The sequence below is a fragment of the Phyllostomus hastatus genome, unplaced genomic scaffold (assembly GCF_019186645.2).
Source record: "Phyllostomus hastatus isolate PE091 unplaced genomic scaffold, TTU_PhHast_1.1 phas_contig_40, whole genome shotgun sequence".
Classification (NCBI taxonomy): domain Eukaryota; kingdom Metazoa; phylum Chordata; class Mammalia; order Chiroptera; family Phyllostomidae; genus Phyllostomus; species Phyllostomus hastatus.
Window position 1 is genome coordinate 6337547 of NW_025333872.1, and position 18691 is coordinate 6356237.

At 47.9% G+C, this 18691-nt stretch overlaps 1 protein-coding gene across 15 annotated transcripts in view; it reads right to left on the reverse strand.

The window, feature by feature from the left end:
* TRERF1 (transcriptional regulating factor 1) overlaps window positions 1-16539 on the reverse strand; it is a 202227-nt gene extending 185688 nt beyond the window's left edge. For 8 of the 15 annotated variants that reach the window (XM_045843165.1, XM_045843180.1, XM_045843179.1 and 5 more), the window contains exons 1-2: window positions 16173-16358; window positions 15666-15747 (exon numbers count right to left, since the gene is read on the reverse strand). The gene's annotated coding sequence lies outside the window, so the exon portion shown is untranslated. Of the gene's footprint in view, window positions 1-1265; window positions 1288-15665; window positions 15748-16018; window positions 16078-16172; window positions 16359-16378; window positions 16452-16517 lie in introns of those variants that run through there. The other 7 variants (XM_045843172.1, XM_045843162.1, XM_045843164.1 and 4 more) reach the window with 6 other exon arrangements.
* Between the last annotated feature and the right edge of the window lie 2152 nt (window positions 16540-18691).

Consider the following 18691-nt stretch of genomic DNA (forward strand, 5'->3'; position numbering starts at 1 on the left):
TCAAATCAAGCTATGCATTCTGGAAGCTCTCCGAAGACCCTGGAGAATACAAAAAAGAGAACCACACTTAGGCACATCATAGTAAAACTACTAAAACACAAAACTAAACAGAACAAATACATTCTTGTCAAAGGAACCACAATAAAACTGACAGGTGACTTTTTAATAGACATGAAGGAAGCCAGAAGACAATGGAATATCTTTAAAGGATTAAATAAAAAAGAAAGACAAGCTAGAACTCTCTGCCCATGAAAATACCCTGCAAATAAGAAGGTGTTCAGACAAAAGCTGAGTGAACTCTGACAGCAGCAGACACCCTCCACCACACGGGGAGGCACGCACACACACACAACCACACGGAGTTTCAGGCAGAAGGTAATCCATCTGAGAGAAGAGCTGAGCGCGATTCTACAGGAAGAAACAAAGAACATCAAAGAGAGTAAATACATGGATTAATCCGTTATTATTGATTTTTTAAAATACTGCCTTGCCCTGGCTGGTATGGCTCAGTGGACTGAGTGCTGACTTATGAACCAAAGGGTCTCTGGTTCGATTCCCAGTTGGGGCACATGCCTGGGTTGTGGGCCAAATCCCCAGTAGGGGGCGAGCAAAAGGAAACCACACTGATGTTTCTCTCCTTCTCCTTCTCCATTCCCCGCAAAAAACAAATAAAATATTTTTTTAAGATTTTATTTATTTATTTTTAGAGAGGGAAGGGAGGGAGAAAGAGAGAGAGAGAAACATCAATGTGCGGTTGCTAGGGGCCGTGGCCTGCAACCCAGGCATGTCTACTGACTGGGAATCGAACCTGCGATGTTTTGGTTCGCAGCCCATGCTCAATCCACTGAGCTATGCCAGCCAGGGCTCATAAAATCTTTAAATAATAAACAAAAAAATCACTGTCTTGTGGGATTTAATAAATAGGGTGGGGCAAAAGTGGATTTACAGTTGTTTGTATGGAAAATAAAATAATAATTAATAAATTATAACACAAGAATAAACTATGTTTTGTGTACTTACAACTGTAAATCTACTCTAAAAGCAACTTTTGCCCCACCCTGTACAGAGAGAGAATTAAAATCCAAGACCTCAAAAGGCATTAGGACATAAAAGCAGTCTAAGTGTTGTGGGAAGCTTGCATGGTCCAGGAAATGGTTAAAGTATTGATTTAAGGTAGGATCTAAAAAACAAAATATAGAATCACACAAAGCAACCTACCATGCAAATATATATGTATATATAGAAAATACTAGAAAGAAACATACCGCTTTGTAAAGCAGAGGGTCTATCAAGTTGATAAAGTGGTGACTGGTATTAATTTTCTTTATACTCCTCAGCATTTTCAGTAGAACAACTTTTTCTCGGTACTTAAATTCATATAAAACTATGACCGTATTTTCTTATACTTGAGGGAGCTGAAGGTAGCCTTCATTTTCTTATAAAGTTTCAAAACGAACAAATTCCTAGAAAATTGGACAGAAAACCTGTAATTCTGCAGCCAATTATAGGCAACATTTGTTCGCGTGAGTGAAGAATCCTTTCGTCTGCCAACACAGACAGACCAGGTATCAGTCACATCCTGTGCCCCAGACAGGGACGGGAGGCTCACTCACTCTGTGAGTGGTGTGAGAGAGGCACTCCTTAAGTCCTCTTTCCATAAACACGAGGAAGTTCTCACTCAGCAGAAAGAATCACTTCTGATAGTAAGTAATTCTGGTCATCTGCATAGTCTTTCCATAAGAGAAATCCAAAGACCTTGCTAAATTAACAAATAACAGTCATCATGCAAGAGACATCTGCACTCCACCTTGCAGTAAGAAAAAATGGAGGCCCAGAGAATTAATGTGACTTTTTATTTTTATTTTTATTGATTCTACAGAGAGGGCAATGGGGGGAGAAAGAGAGGGCGAGGAACGCTGACCAGTCCCCTCTTGCACACACCCCAACTGGGGACCAAACTTGCAACCAAGGCATGTGCCCCGACCGGGAATCAAACCTATGACCCTTCAGTTTGCCAACCAAGCCACACCAGCCAAGGCTAATGTGTCTTATTTAGAAGGTAATCCATGTGACACAACAATTACTATTTTTAAGAAACAATGATATTAGGGCCAATGAAGTGAGGTGAGTACTCTCAAATGCTCATAGTTCGAATACAAATTAATTTTTAAACTTTGTGAGGAACAATTAGGAAATATTATCGAGAACCTTACAAATGCCTCCTCTCTTTAACATAGGAATTCTTCTTTCCAGGAATTTATCTTAAGAAAATAATCTGAGAGATGATCAAAGATTTATGTACCTGAATGTTCATCAAAGCATTATTTACAATGGTCAAAAATGATAAGCTAAATTTCAATAACAGAGACTAAAAATAGTATGGAATCCAGTACCTGGTACACAGTAGGTGCTCCACAAATACTCATTAAACATGGAATCTGTTTGAGAGGACGCTAAACAACTATTTAAGGAAAATAGTTTCTAAGAAACATTTAATGAGCACTATATTAAAGCACACTCAAAATAATCCTAATATGATTTTAAAGCAGAATGTTATAGCAAATGTTTCTTACTACCTGCGAGGTGCTCCCCACCTGTTTCACCTGCCTCGCCTCACTTCTCCCCCGAGCGCCACAGGTCAGTGTCAGGGTTTCCAGGGAGTGAAGGCTCCTGGATGTGAACCCTGACAGCCTGACTCCAGACTATGCTGCCTAGAAAAAGTTCTGGAAGGAAATTATTAAGATGTTAACAGGAAGGAATTAAACACTATTTTTATTTTCTTCCTTATACCTGTCAATATTTTCCAATTTCTCTACAATTACTGTGTACCGTTTGTAGTCTCCCTCCCCAAAAGAAGGTTTTATAAACTGTTCCCACTTACCATTTACACAATTTCAGTGAAAAAAAAAGTCTTAGCTCTAATGAAGCTCTGAATCACGTCTCCTCCAGGCCTTAAAAGCAGGAGAGAAGACTGTAAATCTGAGCCATGCCTCCCAACCAGGGACAGGGGATGGATGGGCCAAGAGTCTGCTCAACAGACCGTGGAGTGCCCATGACTTCCAGCCCACAAACCCGCACCACTGTCTGGCTTACGAAGTGCTGAGTTTTAGGCGTATTTTGCCATTAACCTTCCCCATGACCTATTCACATAGATGTGACCATTTCAGGAAAGAGAGGTTTAGGGAGGTGAAGTGACTTTCCCAAGGTCATGCAGGGCACTCCAGCTCTGGCCAGAGGCCTGTGCACCATGCGGCCCAGCCCCTAGCCGTTCCCCCAAACCATGCGGAACAACTGGGGTGGAGCCGAGAGCAGGTTCAGGCCCGAGCACTTCTGGACGTGAACAATGGCGATTGTATGACCCGCACACACATCCTGCCCCAAATGCAAACACAGCGCCAGTACCCAGCCCTCACAGAACTTTGCCCCTTCGGAAAACAATTATGCAGAAGAGTCAAGAATATGGCTTTATAGTTCTCAAAGCACGTTTGCATCTTTTATCTCCTTTCCCTCTCAGAGGAACGTTTTTCAGCCAGTAAAGAAAGCAAAGGAACTGAGGATAGGGAAAAAGAGGCTCTGAGAATTCGTAGGCTGCCCAGTAACACCCTCAGAGGGTCGGTGTGGTCCTCTTGAACCATATTATGAGTCATATTTCTGAACAAAATTCAGGCCATGCTGATGGGCAGGGCTAGATGGCAGGCAGGATAAGAAAGAGGGAAAGCACCTGCCTTTACAGTCACCCAGGTCTGGTTCCTGGGTTTAAAGCCCTGCTCTGCAATTTCCTAGTCACAAGACCTGGAGTAACCCTCTTCATCCTCAGCTGTAAAATGGGGGCAATAACACCTTATTCGTGGACTTGCTTTCAGGATTAAATGAGGTAAAATACAGGGGTGAGCAAAAGTAAGTTTACAGTTGTGAGTACACAAAACAGAGTTTATTCTTGTATTATTATTTATTAATTGATTATTGTATTATTTACTGTTACTAACCTACCCCTGTATGTGAAGTGATGGTGCATCTCTGTACATAGTAGGTGGCTGTTGTATTTTGAAGTGTGTTGTATCCTCAGAGACACACCATGGCCAGTGCACACTGCCTCACCTTCCTAAAGAAAACAATCCTCTTACGCTTCTCTAAATTTTGCCATCTTGGTTCCTTCTTAGCTATCTCAAACAGTTTAGATTGATCGCATTACTTCCCAGACTCCTCTTCAGAATTCTACAAGCTTCTTAACTTTAAGCCCCTGAAAGTGTCCTCAGAGAAGAACCTGGCACCGGGTGACAAAGACAAAGGGCCGAACCCCCGCCTCTGCTCAGATTCCATCGTAAGGGTTAGAAATGGGACGACATGGAGTAAGGCGTAACCTGAAGGGAAAAGCACAGGTAAGTATAGAGGAGAGGGGCAAGAGGGCAACAGGCTGACAAAGAGTGGAAACAGAAGGTCACCGAGCACTGGCCCAGGGTGTCAAAGAGCAAAGTTGAGGGACGCAGAAGAAATCAAAGAAAATTCTTTCTGTAGTCGCCCTTAGAAACCGCAAAGAGCATCCAAAATGGAGAGAAACGGAAGGAGGTCCTGACTTGGCCAGACAGTCGTGCTGCTCTTTCAACATCCCTGCCACAGCCTAAGCATCCAGACCCTCTTTCCCCTGTGTTGCTCGCACTTTCCTAACTGATCTCTTGACCTACAAGCTCAGAGACTCCAGCCTGTCCCCCACACCTCTAGGAGTAATCTTGCCAATGCATAAATCTGACTTGATCCCATTCCGCCACAAACCCTTCCTCACTAAAACCCTCCAGCGACTCCCACTGCCTACAGGGTCAAGACCACGCTCCATAATGTGGCACCAGGTCCTCCCGACCCAACCCCTGCTTACCTCTCCAGCCCCATCACCTGTAACGGTCACTGAGAACTTCCCATGTGCCAAGCCCCAGCTGAGTACTGGGGACACAATGATACACAGGGCATAGCACAAGGATGAACAAGACCTTACTTATACCCTTAAGAAGCTAAAAGTCCTGTTGGGGAGACAGACGCAGGGAGGGACTATTGCAATGCAGGTGGACAGTGGGAAGGAAGCCTGGCTGGGGTGTTAGGACGAGCCTCTGGAGGAAGGGCAGTGAGCCAGGTGTGGGGTGAAGGAGCAAACATGCCATGCAGAAGAAACCTAGGAGCAAAGGTGGGGGGTTGGGGGTTTTTTTGTTTGTTTGTTTGTTTTATTGTTGTTCGAATACAGTTTTCTGCCTTTTACTCCCATCCCATCCCACCCCTTCCCCAGGAGCAAAGTTTGTGAGCAGCACGAGCTAACAGAACTTTCTGCACAAGTGGAAATGTTCTCTATGTTTTACAAAAGGCTAGTCACTAGGCACATGTGACTACTGAGCACTTGACATGCGGTTAGTGCAACTGGGGAGCATACCTGCCCATGCTATTTAATTTCTAATTATTTTCCATTTAAATAGCCATGCAAAGCTAATGGCTACCATAATGGACAGCACAGTTCTAGAGCATTAAACCAAAGGTGATAGGAAATGAAGTTAGATAGGTAAGCTTTGAAGTGACGTTTCAGTCAGGGCAGACTGCATGTGGCTTCCTATACTCGCCCTGCTATCTGCTGCTCGCCCCCGCCACCACACCCACCCCCCACACCTGGCAAGCCTTCACAAAACGGGCACAAGGCCACCAGGCTCCACCTCTCCACGGAGACCTCCCTACAAAGACCTCCTGGGCTGCTCTACACAGTCTCTTGCACTTGCTGCTTCTGAAATGTCTTTTTCTAGGCAGGCACCACCGTGTATCATATTTCTACGTTCTCATAACCATCTTCCACTGGCCTCTGAGTTCTGTGTCTTATTTGTCCTGGTATTTCCAGCCACTGAACAACCTTGGCACATGGGAGGCACTCAATAAATGCTTGATGAACAACTTGTCAGCAAAGTCAGAGAAACCTGGTAGAGATGGGGGCCGGGCACTCACCTCTTCTAACAACAGTGCAAGTCCCTAACCTTGACCTTCCTTAGAACAACAGCTCAGGATGAGTCCTCATGAACATTCCTAGCACTCTACCCATAACTGTCCCCAGCAGGCCTTGCAGTTGCTGCCTTTTCCCCAGGTTCCTAGAATCTAGAGGCCTGAACAGCAGAGGTGACTAGCCAGTTTTTAAAGGCAGCGTAGGCTCATGATCAGGAGCCAGCCTTTGGAGTTAGTCCTGGGTCTGGAGACCAGCTCCACAAATCAACACCTGCATGTTCTTCAGTGGCTGCTGAAATGCCCAGAGTTCCAGTTTTCTCCAGTGCAAAGTAGGCATCACATCTGCCTCTTACAATGGTCAGGAAGCTGAATGACTGACACATCTGCACAGGGCCAGGCACCTAGTAAGCTCTCTATAATAAACAGTAGTAAGAGATGTGAAACCCTCATTTGGATACCCCCACAGCATATGCAAATTCCTGAGCCCCTAAATAGCCGCTTCTTGGTGCTCTCTGGATGCAGGGTATATAATCCAATCTCTGACTCACGCTGTGTTGCCAAAATTCTTCTCGAGTTCCCAGGAGAAAATTTATTTTCTTTCCTTCTAACTTTAAAAATTAAACAGTCCTTCCAGCATTGTGGGGTGGCAGGGGTGAGGAAAGAGCCCATGAAATCCAACAAGCAGCTATGAAAAGGCTACAAACCGATGTGAGAAAGAAAGGAGAAGGCAGCTGGAGGGGGTGAGCAGGGGGGATGGAGACAATCCCCTGAGTTTCTGCCATTATTGAATACCCCAACTCTCAAAGCGGCCAGGCAGCCTCCTCCTCCACGTGGGCTAAGCTCCGTTAATGAGAAAGCGGTGCTCTGCCTACATTACCACAATAATGATTTCCCCCTTGCATTTTTACATGCCCTCCGCTTTATCATAGCAGAAGTAGACATATATTTTCAATAAATCCCTTCTCCCCTGCCTCCTCCCCAACTCGAGCTCTCCCAGTAAAAGCTGTTCTCCCCGTGCCCTCCCCCAACGCAATTCCCAACCCCGGAGCACAATGAGTTCCACTAATCAAAACAGAAAGAAAAAGAAAAATGGAAAAATCACAGCTGCTGAAAAACAGCATTCGCTACAAGTCAAAGCCCTCCACATTTTTTCTGCACGCAGCATTTACTTCTTCAAGGACACAGCACCCCTCCCCTATCAGAAATCTTATGTAGAGTTGCTCAAAGGGGAGGGAGGAGGGGGCGGGCGAAGAAATCTAATATTCACTCTCTTTCCTATTTTGACTAAGCCAGCACAGACAGAAATATAGATAAGGTCTTGAATAACTGATTTAACAAAATGTCACTTATTAAAAGGGATGGGGGATGGGGCCACATTTGCATTTGAGAGCTCAGTTAAAGCAACCCAGCTAAAGGCAGTGAGGCCAAGAAAGCAAGAAGGAAGGAAACATTTCTCTCGTCTGGTCTCCTTCAGCGGCTGCAGGAACTGACTCTGGTGGCAGAGAGGCCTGGATTTCTCCTCCAACAAAACCCGGTAGGGAGAAAACCAAAGGCAAAACAAAAATAAACAAACAAACAACAGCTGATTCTTAAATAAGTAAGCATTTACACTGTACTAACTACTGCCAGGCTTGTTCTGGGGATTGGGGGCACAAAATGAATGACTCAGTTCTGCTCTCCCCAGGGCAGTCTGGAAGGGGTGGAAGACACGCCCAGTGCTAACTCTGACACCAGCACCAGGGGCTGCAGGAGCCCAGCTGCACCCCTGCAGACCACCCCACAGCCCCGACCCACAGCCAGGCACGCAGCGCCCTCCGACTTCAGGGATGAGTGTCGGTGCAGGAGACTGTATGGACTCCACAGTGGTTTCTAAAGCAGCTCAGATAGATGCTTCAAAAGGAAAGAGGCCCCTAAATGTCCTACCTACCGTGGCTCCCCATGAAAACCCCTTGGCTAGCATGTGTTCCCCCAGTTAAAAAAGGGAAGTGAACAAGTCCCAGTACTTGACCACCAGCCTCAATTCCTGGGATCCTTCAGTTAAATTTTAAGGGAGCTTGGTAGCTCCTATTGTGATGACAACAGAGGGAATTAAAACTCCCTGACACCAAATCCATCTTTTTCTCCCTCTTCCTTTTAAAACATGTTTCAAAGATGCTAGGTGGCAGGCAATCTCCCAAAGATGAGGAGAGGCGCCCAGAGCAGCCTTTGTTTTGACGAAGACCCCTGGGGCCCTCGAGCAGCTTTCCAAGGTAGCCAAATGCCCAAGGCCAGTTATGTCCAAGCCCGAGTCTGCAGACGAAGGACCACGCTATCCAGAAATGACCACAGACTGCCCTCGGTTCCACCACACTGAGGGGCCCCGCAGAGGGACGGGGTTGAGAGCAGGAGGCTGATGGAGAACAGCCCTGTGATTTGTTAAAGTCAAGTTTTGGCTTTAATTATGAGTCAGGCTTAAAGCCGTGTGCTCCAGAATGAGCCAGACGACTCAAGTTTTTAAAAATGTAATGCCCCAAACATGCTTAAATCATCTGACTATTTCCAACTAAGGTCACTGGAGTTATAAGCCTGAAATCCCCAGATGAAGGTCTTGGTTTCCATGATCTTTTGCATACATTCTGTCACATTCTTATCTAATACTGCGGAGCATTATCCATTTGAAAGGCGACAAAATTTGCAGACCATTCAAATTCTGGCATTAAACCGGGGCTTTGAATGCTGGCTGGTCATGTGACTCCAGGTTAATAACTCATTTGTATTTTATTCCAATTCTAGTTCTTGAGCCTCATTTTCCCCAGCTGTAAAATGAAAATATCGACCTGCTATGGTTGTTGCAAGACACAGATAAAACAGGGGAAGCCAAAGAGTCTTTGGACCAAAAAAATGCTAGATACACACTAGTTATTTCAATGACGGCATCCACTTCCTCCCTCTCTGATTTTTCGTTGATTATTTTCCCCTCTCTATGAAACCAGGTTGATATCGGTTCCACCGATCTCTCAAAACCGACGACTTGTATTTATTACACAAATACAAGAATCCTCATTATCCACAGGTGTGCAAAATCTGACTAACCGCTGAATCTAGGCAAGGGGTACAAGGGAGTTCATTACACCGTTCTGCCTGCTTTTTTGTGTATGTTTAAAGATTTTTCATGATAAAAATTAATGTAGAAAGAAAGAAAAAGAGCTTCACTCTACTAAGCAGATGCCAGGGGTCTGATTAGTGAAAATATGGGATATTTTTTAAAACTGGAAATGACGTAAGACTAAGGGCTGAAGAACTCTTTCTCAGTAGACTCAGTTCTACACAAGTCTTCATTTGCAAAACAAATGATGAATGTAAATGAGGACTGTTAAGATGACTGAGGTGGGCAGGATTTGACAACAGTTGTTTTCTTGGGTAGGTTCAAGGTTCCCCTGTACCCACTTCACAAATCAGGTCACTTTGGCCCTTTGGGTGGACGATTCTCAAATCCTAAATATGGAATCAGAGTTGGAACCTCTACTACCTAGCATTTCACCACCAGCATTCTGATGCCTGCCTTCCAACAGGAAGATCAGTTTCCCTAAAGGGATCACAGAGGGCTTGCAAGCCCCAAATAGAAAGTGGCTTCAAGGCGGGAACATCAGTGGAAATGGACACGGTGAACAGTTTTTAGTAGAAGCTTTGGGAAATTAAGGGAAGTGTTCCATTGGTTGTCAGGTTTTTATATCTGAAAATAAGATCTGGCTGAAGATCAATTCACCTCGCTGCTGCCTATTACAGTTTACATAGCACTTTCCGTGCATTATCTGATTCCATCCTCAGAAGTCTGAGAGGAGAGGTGACAGATGGCTTCACCCTCTTTTTGCACATGTGGGGACAGGCTCAGAGGCTGACCTGTCCAGAACCAAAGACAGAGCTGGACCCCAACCCAGGTTTTCTGTCTCTCTCCTCACCCACCCACCTCCAATGCAAACCCCAAGGCTGGCCGAGGAGGCTGGCAGTCTACGACATCTTTCTGTGAAAGGCAGCCCGAAGGAGAGGCAGACCTCTGCCTTCTTTTTCTTTCTTTTTTTTTTTTTTTTGGAGGTTCTTGTTCAAAACATATGACATAGTGCCCACCAACTTTTGAACAAGGTTGAAAATCACAGATGTCATTTTCCAATCATAGTTTTCAAATAAACCTAATGTAAGGCCCAAATTACCTTATCTGATGCCTCTTTCCCAAGCAAAAGAATCTGCTCTTTCCTCTGTACTGCTCAGTAATGCAGTCAAATGTTCAAAAAAAAAATGCAGTACAATTTTCTGATGCAGTCTTAACCCTTGCAGGCTCCAGTTGGAGTCAAATACTGGGCCCAAAGTGCTTCCCATGGAGGGTGTGTGGCCTCAGCCTGGAGAGGCAGAGTACCTCAGAGCCCAGGCATGGTTCCCTCACCTTCCCCTTACCAGCACCTACACTCTGGACCCAAGTAAGAAGTGTCTTTCCTCCAGGAAAGGCCAGATCTTCCCCCACAGACCTCCAGGGCTTTTACTCAGGCGGCCCAACCCACTGCTCTTGTCAACCACTCCTTCTCCACCGACCTCCACATCAGCACACAGATACACCACCAGCATCCCCCAAACCCTCCCCTTTACCACATGTCCTTCCAGCTCCTGTTCCATTCCTCAGCCCCCCTTCTTGGCCAGGCTTTGCCCAAAAGTGGTCTACACATGCTATTACTCGTTCCTTACCTCCTATTCTCCCACCAACGCCCTCCAGTCTTGCTCCTACCCAATCCATTGATGGCTCCACTGAGACTGTTTTTTTCCCAAGTTGCCAGTGGCTTCCATTTTGCCAAATCCATTGGTGATTTTCTGGCCTCATCACACGCATCCACATACACACTGCCTTTTCCCTCCAGGCTCCTTAGGACATGTTCTCCAGTCTTCTGGATTAAAATACCACCCCTTGACTGACCATCCCCACATTTTCATCCCTTGCCCACCAGTCCTCTGGCACCAAATGCCGGATGCTGTATCAGACTGCTTGCCTAACATCTCCACGTTGAGTGGAGCATGCACCCAAACTCAAAGGAGTCCCAACTGAAACAGTGTGGCTGTGATTCTGCTCCCTTTGCTCTCCCTCCTCCCCATCTCAGCAGAGAGCACCACCCACCTACTCAACTTCTCAAGCCAGAAACCTCTTACCTGACAGTCCTCCTCCCTACCCCCCACCCAACCCATCGCCAAGCCCGACCCATTCTACCTCTAAGGCTCGCCTCACACCCACCTGCTTCCCTCCATTCACCTTCTGTCACCTCCTCACCTGGCCAGTTCCAACTGCCACATTACTGAGCTCCCCAGTTACACATCGGCCCCTCTCCACCAATGTATTAGTTAGAGGCTGTCACTTCTCACTGCAAGTTTCAATGGTTTCCCACTACACTTCAAAGGAAACCCAAACCTTTTCAAGGCCCCCAGAGCCCTGCATGATCAATCATTTCCTGTGCCCACTCCCTCCCTATTCTCCACCTTTGCCTCTTTTCAGGTGCCCCCCAAACCAAAGCGCTTCCACCACAGCTCTCCTCTGCCTGCTGCCCTCTGCCTCCCCCCACCCCATGCCCAGGGAGGCTTCTCTAGGCCGCTTTAGCTAAGTCAGTCCAGGTCGCTGCTCCCTAGGATTTCATCAGAGCATTTATCACATTTTGCAACATATATTTCTTTACATGTCAACCTCCCCTCTGGACTGTAAACTAGGGTTGGGGTGGGGGATAGGCAGAGGGAGATTATGTCTGTTTGAATTATCAACATATTCCCAGAGCCTAACCTCCGTGCCTAGCAAACAGGGCTGACCAATAAGCAGCTGCTGAATGCACAAGTGAGTAAACCAGGGTCAGTCATGGCAGGAAAGTAACTGTTAGCAGCTATGAGCCTAGAGTTACCACTGCCATTTAGGCACATGAGCTCTTTTTTCCCCCTTCCTCTCTCTCTAAGTGTTAATGCTGCCAAACCAAAAGCCCAATAGCTCAGCACATCCCAACCATTCTCAGTTTGTTGTCTTCCATGAAGAAAAGGCAAAACTCATCAAATGGATACTTCAGTAAACCCAAATTAACCAGCAGACCCTATAAACAGATGCCCAGAGAACTTGAAAATTCTTATAAAACATCACAGGACTTTTTGTTGTGTATTTAATTTAACCCAGGGAAAAAAAAAGATTAAGAGAGCCCTGGAATCAAACTCATACTATCGAGCCAACATTATTTCTCGAAACGCCACAGTACCCGTGTGGAGAAGCCTCCCCAGAACAAGAGCCAGCCCCTCTTGTCACCCTCTCCCCACAAGAGAAAGCAACTATTTAATTTCCCCTTTATTTTATTGGTTCACCTTAAACATGAAAATTCAGAAATATTAGTACTAATCCTCAAGATCCTAATCCTCTCTCTCTCCTAAATTACAGTTTTATGAAGTCAGAAATAAAATGAGCTGAATCCAACTGCTCTTAGAGCAGGACAATCAGCACAGGCTTGTCCCGCCTGAGGTCTGGGCCACTAGTCTGGGTCCTTACTTTACACATCAATGTTCAATGTCAGTACAAACACCAAGAGCTTTTTCCCAAAAATGCCCACAGTGAAATACGAAATGTCCCAGAGGCAACAGTAATACAATATCATTACCATTAACACAATGGCAAATATACAAGCAAATTCCAATTACCCTTGTGTGAATTTTTTTTTCCCAGAGAATAGGTAAAGCCCCACTAGACTTTCTGGTACTGCTCAATGAACCTTAGACTTGACCAAGCATAATTAGACAGGTGAACCAGCTGGCTGCAGGGGAAACTTCCGAGATGAACTGAAATTATTTTTGGTGCCCGGGATTATGTGCCATTCTGTGTGAGCACATATAATTGGGTTTCAACCATGCACTTTTTTCCCCAAGACTCTGGCAGGCTTTCATAAGTATCTCCTTGCCATGATAGTCAAGATTACCAGGTCACTCAGAAGTCTTTTTTGGAATGCCAAGGTACCAATCCACTCTCTCCGTGAGAAGACAAAAACAGAAGTTAATCAACTTGCCCAAGTCTGTGAAGCAATTTGGCCGTTGGCCCAGGAAGACACTGTCGAGACCTCTGGAGAACCTCTCTCCACGAGACCGAGTCATACGATGTCAGACATGGATGGAACTCATGGATCAAACCGTGCATTTTTAATTAAAAAAAAAAAACCCCGAAGCCCAGAAATGCTAGAAACTGGTACCCTCCCCGTTTCTCAGTGACATTTTCCCCTTGGTTTGACCATCAAACCACCTTGAAAAGTTCTGTCACTTTACAAATACCATAAACTTGAGCCAACTACTAAATGCAAAACAATGTTAACACTTTCTGATTAATCAACTTTATGGAGAATCCTTATACTCCCCACCCCCCACCCCCCCAAAAAACAATGCTTTTGATTGCTGTGACCAGCCCAACCATCAAAGGTTGAGAAAATGAATACGATAAATAAGCTTTGTTTTTGTAACCACACATTTTATTATATAAGCAGCAGTCCCCTCATTTATAATTAATGCTCCTACCCCAACAAAAACCACAGGCCCAAGCAGGTTAAAGGAAGCAAAACTGAGCACTTTCCACACAGTTCATAGAACAACTGTTTTCACAGCAAGCTCACATAAATGCTATGTGATATTAACACATGCCTGCGATGTGGAAGCCTGCTTACCAAGCTGTGAAAAGACTCATGTTTACTATGGAACCTGTAAAATTAATCTTCTCATGCCCATAAAGCAGACGGGAAACGCTCTTTTTTGAGATGTCAAGCTGGCTTCTCAACAAACCTTTGGCAAAAACGGACATGCCCAAAAGGGCGGGGCCCAAAGAGGTGTGTCGCTCCCAGTATCAATTCCTATAAATCAAACCTTGGCAGTCACCACAACATGTTTAAAAGAATGAATTATGATTCATGGGCCTTCAAACCTTTATTACCACAAGAACATCCCAGCAGAAGAGAAAAAAAAGCTGCTGGCTTGATTAATGGCCAAAGCAAGACAATAAAATAAATCTCATAAATATAAGGGGAAAAAAACTGAATGACTGCTCTTGGCTCCGAGGGTGAGCATGTCAATAATTCCACTGTCCTAGGATAAACACACGTAGAGATTCTGTTTACCTTCCCAGCACATACCATGACCAGGCACAGATTTCAAGCAGGGAAAAAATAATAGCTAATTTGTTTAACCAATGCCTAGGTAGGAACATTTGATAAGTGGCAGTAATATTTAATTCCCAACCAACTCAACTCTCAAGCTACCAAATACCAAATTCTCAATCTGGAAATCTGATGACAGGAAGGAAAGAAAGAATGCACTGTCCATCAGTAATGTGTAGAGAAATATTTTTAAACCCATTTTTTCTCCTACCAGAATTGAGCCTAGCTACAGAACTGCAGAAAGCGTAACCAACTTCAGTTAACCGCACTGCCTAGTGTTTACTCCCTGCCCCTACTAAAACATGTCTAGGTTTAAACCTCGGGTGCTAAAATTATCCTGGCAAAGTTAAAACTCTCCGCATAATCCAGATACCTGACAGCCAAAACTTGCAACCCATCTGCAGAAACCAGCAGGCTGAGGACCAGGAAAACAGGCAGGGAGAAGCAAAGACTGCTGGTTAACTAGTTAACCACGGAGTACTTCTGCTTGTTATCCTTCCAGTGGGCACAAAACCACATCATCTGTGACCAGACTGCTTTCTTGAAACAGCTAATGATGCAGAAGGTTGGTACCAAGTGGGACAACTGGAAACTCCTTTTTTAAAGCTCTGCTCCAAGGCCTGCTAAAAAAGTGCACCCGGTCGGCTTTCAGAAGGCATTTTTTGAAAGAACTCTTCAGCCATCCCTGGATCATCATTCCTAAGCATCACTTCCATACACTTCACAAGACAGCCCAAGCCATGTTAGCAACCGACTTCAACACTTAACGTTCACTTGCCAAAGCCGCGTCTAGTCTGGGAAGACTTTCCACAAAGCTGGCTCTAGCAGGCCAGTCGAAAGCACACGGAGGAACCAGAAGTCATTTTCTTTTAACCTAAGGATGGCAGGCGCACATGCTCCAGCCCAGTGCTGACCAGAGGCTGCCCGCCAGGTGCTCTCGGCCTCAGCCAGTGAATGGGTGGTTTTGTGTTGTTTTCTAATATCTATTTCTTCAGACCGCCAGCAGCAACTTCCCAGTCTTCCAAACTGAAGTTGATTGAGGCTGGAGGAGCAGGTATACCCTCTCACATACTCTCCCATCCGGGTGGCCACTTCAACTTCTGGGGGTACCCAGCCCCCCAAACAGCCTTACAGAAGCATATACAGACAGATATGCATCATGTCAAAAACCCCAAAAGGCACATCCCTAGGGTCCTGCGGTTTCTTGGCTGGAAGAATGAAGGCTTTATAACATCACAACCTTCAAGTGCAAGCCCCACCACCACCCTTTAAGCCAGGTCTGCCAATTTTAGCGCCCATCGCACCCCTCCCCCTTTGCTGGGATGCCGTGGAGCTCCGAGAGGAAAGAGTGAAGAAGGGAAGCAGAGAGAAGGCCCTAGTTATATAGTGAAAGTAAAGAAGTGGGGGAACATTTTTCCTTTTTGCCCCCCCCCACTTTGTCCCTTCCCCTCCCCCCACCCCGCGTCTTCTCACGGAGCATCCCCCAACTAATTTTTTTTTTAAATAAAACTTAATAAGGTTCTTGCCTACCTTGGCTGTTTCTGCAACAAGTGCATGGGCAATCCGACAAGACCAGTCTCCGCTTGGGGGGTGAGATGAGGGGCAAGCAGAGCTGATGGAGTAATTTCAATATTAATTTATATCACAGCCGCCTCCTAGAAGCGCTACTCACTTACAGTACTGCCATCAGCCTGTAAACAAATATCGCTCCGCCAGGAAACATACTCCCCAGATGCAAGCCCCTCTCCCCAGCAGGGAACCTGGCCCTTCGCCCCCCCACCCCACCCCCACCCAACAGCGTGCTCCCCCAGTACCAGTAGGAAGCTCTGGGTTCCCAAAGCACCAATCCACCACCTCCGCCACCACCCTAGCAAGAAACTTACTCGGTCCGTCTAGCCTCCACCCTCCGTTCAGGAAATCTACTCTCCATATGCATTCAGCCTCCCCGCAGGAAATCTGCTCCCCCCTCCCCCCTTCTATATACATGCACCCCTCCCTCTCCTCCTCCCCACGCGCCCTCCCCGGTCAGAAACTTACTAGCGAGCAAGCGTGCAGGCTCTCCCGATCCTGGAAACTTACTCCCAGATATAGTGCCCGCCAGCCCCCTTCCCGGCCCTGCTACCCTTCCTGCCCTCCGCCACAAGCAACTCCAAACTCTCCGCATCCAGCCACTCTCCCTCCCCGGTGGAAATTGCAGCGCGGGGCCGCGCGCGTGCATCCACCCTCCCCTTCAGGAAACTTACTCCCCATCTGCATGCACCGCCTCTCAGCCATCGCTTAGAGGGAAGGGGGTGTGCTAAGGAGACAGAAATACATATGTATCTCTCGCCCCTCCCCCGGCCGCAGCCCACTCGGGGCCGAGCCGCGGTAACCTGGCCTTACCTTTTGCATTGCTCCCCATCCTCGCCCCTCCCTTAACCCTCCTTATCCGCTCCCCGAAGTCCCCCCCCTTTTTTTCACCCTTTACCCACCCCTAGCAACCGTTCCCAAGCTCCTCTCGGTCTTTTTTTTTTTTTTAATCCAGGATGCAAATTCCTCCCCTGTCAGCAAATCGACTGTCAAATAATTTTCTTGCTAAAGGAGAAAGGCGGAGTGGGGGGGGGCGGGGGGGCGGGGAGCAAAAGCAAAAAGGGGGGAGGGCGGGGGGGAAGGGAGAGAGGGGGACAGAATAGGGGAGAGATATCCCTCCGCAGAGCCGGGTCTGGCCGCGGGCGGGGAAGCAGGAAGTAAGGTGTCCAGAGCCGCGGCCGGCGGGTGCTACGCCTCGGCCCCCGCCCGCGCCCGGTGTCCCACGGGGCCCCTCGCTTTGGCTGGCGCTGGCCGCCCGACGCATTGTTCGCAGTCTTCCCGGCGTTGCGCTGCCGACCTTATTTGTTTGCTCTGCATGTGCTGTGAGGTTGCACCTTTTGTAGGCTGGCGAGACTCTGGAAGAGGATGGGGCGGGGGGCGCGGACCGAGTTGCGGCCCCGCGTGGGACCTGTCAGCTAGCAGAGGTGTGGCAGACTCTCCGCGGTGGCTGGAAAATCGAGGCCCAGGAGAAGGCAGCGTGGCCGGGAAGCTGCCGCCTTAGACCCGGACCAGTGCAGGAGTGCTTCCTGCGTAGCCGTCCCGGTTATTGTAACGCGCTTTGCAATCTAACGATTTGGGTTTGGGGTTTATTTGTTAAAGCGGTTGCAAAGATGCCAAAGTCTAGGTGGCCTGGGGGTTGACGGTGTGCACCCTCCCACTCCCCTCCCTGCACCCCGGCCTCTGTGGGGCAGGGAGAGAGGCAGGGACTCCGGGGAAGGGGCTGGAGGTTCGCGCAGCGCGCGACTCCAACCCTCCGCCCGATGGGGGCGGGGAACGAGTGCCGCAGGCGGCTCTGGAAATGCAGCTCTCAGGGGAGGGGTCTCCACCTCTGCGGCGCTGCAGGCCGAGGAGGGTGGTTGCCTAGGAGAAGGGCCGGGCTGGGCAGCGGAGGGGAGGGGGCGCGGGTGCTGTCGCAGAGCGCGCTCGCCCCTCCTCGCGCGCCATAACTGTGGAACGTGGTGCCGGGGAGGAGGGACGGCCGCTGGAGGCCGCCCGGGGCTGCTCGGCATTGGTGCAGAAACCCGAGCCGGGAGTCGCTCCTCGCGCTGCCTGCTCCTCCTCCTCTGCGGGGGAAACCACTGCACCCAAACCGAGAGCAGCTGCGAGCAGGGGGCAGGGCGCGGGCTGAAAGGCGAGCCTGGGGTTCAAACCTCGGCGGCGCCGACAGGGCGGGAACGGGGCAGTCCCCAGGTCCCACGAAGGCGCGGCCGCATGTTGGTCCAGCCCCAGACCCCAGTATTTCCAGGTGTCTCTCATGGTCCGAGGAAATGTAAACCAAAGATGGTTCGGTTCTACAGACCACCTCGACAAGGTTCGAAGCATCTAGCTCATCGAGGGCACACGACAGCGAGTCTTTTTTGCTCTAGGGAAAGTTAAACCATGCTTTTTTGCAGTAAGGGGAAATCGTTGCGCCCTTTCCACCAAATGTCACGCAGGATAAATAAGGTGCTGCCGCTACCCAGACCTTCACCACTGTCCCCCACCCTACCCCCACTCAGCGCTGGGTGTGGACGGGGCGGGGAAAGGCTATACTGGAGCTTAAAGCATGAGGTCATGGACGGAGGAGGCTGCTGCCAAAAGCGGCGGAGGTTTTTGTGTATTTTGAGGGGTAACGGTTCTCCATCTTCAGCAGTGATGAGTTCTTCTGCATAACCCTACCAATTCTGGAGCACCTGGACCAGAGAGTCCTCGAAAGAGGAGAGGGCTCTGGGCTATTTTGCTAATTGAGAGTTTGGCCTGCGCCCAGCCCCCTTTGGGGCCCTTCCACATAAGCAAAGAAAGTCGAGGGACTGTGCACTGTGTCGCGGGGACTGAGAAAGTCTCAGATGCTCGGTCCCCGCCCCCCTTTACTCAGCCGCGGGTCATCTTCTAAACCGAACTGCTTTCTGCGGCAGCCTCCTGGCCCCCTGCGACCCATTCTTCCAGAGTGGCTACAGGAGTCTTTCTGAAACTCCTGACTACATTCCTCCAAACCCCTCCCAACTGCT